The sequence below is a fragment of the Apis dorsata genome, unplaced genomic scaffold (assembly GCF_000469605.1).
Source record: "Apis dorsata unplaced genomic scaffold, Apis dorsata 1.3 scaffold_1026, whole genome shotgun sequence".
NCBI classification, from domain to species: domain Eukaryota; kingdom Metazoa; phylum Arthropoda; class Insecta; order Hymenoptera; family Apidae; genus Apis; species Apis dorsata.
This window is the reverse complement of record NW_006264125.1, coordinates 37,303-38,302: the sequence shown is the minus strand read 5'-3', so window position 1 is coordinate 38,302 and position 1,000 is coordinate 37,303.

The window sequence follows — 1,000 nt, the reverse complement described above, 5'->3', positions numbered from 1 at the left end:
AAAAAAAAAAAAAAACGATATGTACGTATGTATAGAATATTTCTGACAAGATGACGTGGATAAAACGCGTTTTTTTACGACCTAATTGGATGAAAATCATAAAACATTGTTCGCGTGTTCATTTTATTGGCTCGTTACACGTTTTAACGATGCAGCGTACGTGTCTGTATTCGTTGGACACCCTATATACATATACCGTTGATCGTTACGATCAAACGGACGTAAACGTGACGCCAGATTGCTAAATCCGGTGTTTTTCTTATCGAGATTTCTTACAGACTTCTAATAATAGGCCTGCCACTAATGAAGGTGATTTTAAACAGATAAAAGTTCAACTACGGTCGATTAGCTCCATTTAGTGGTTCCCTTCCGGACTTTCTCGATGAAAGGCGGAGGTCTTATGTTTTCTGCCTCGTTTAACCCGCGCAACGTACAATTATCTTTCTTTAAAATTACTTTTAATCATAATGTAATCTTTATTCTTGCGAATTTTTATTTTTTTTTTTTTTAAAGTGAATAAAAAATTTTCTGCTTTTTAAAATTAATCATTAAATTAGATTATCATTGAAAAATGAATATAAATTTTTCTCACTATGACTACGATTGAAAAATAATAATAATTTTTAATTATTTTGAAAATTGTTTTAAAATTACGTAGTTTTATCAAGCGAAACAATTTTTATTCGAAACAAAAACACCGTTAAACGATGATTCAGTCCGAGATTTCGGTTCACACCCACTTGTATTCAATTCATTGAAGATAGAAAAGAGATAACGAAGTATATGTAAAGTGGGTTTGAGAAAGGCTTTGATGTCTATTATTTGCCGCCTTGTATCGATTATATTTTTAAAGATACTCGTCTTATTATACAGGATTCACCGATACCACCTACGTAATATTTGCGTTCATTCTTTCTTGCGCTATTCACTTTTTCTCTTTCTCTATCCTCCTTTATTTGCATAATTTTAATCGCAAAACGAGCATGAAAACATTTGTTAT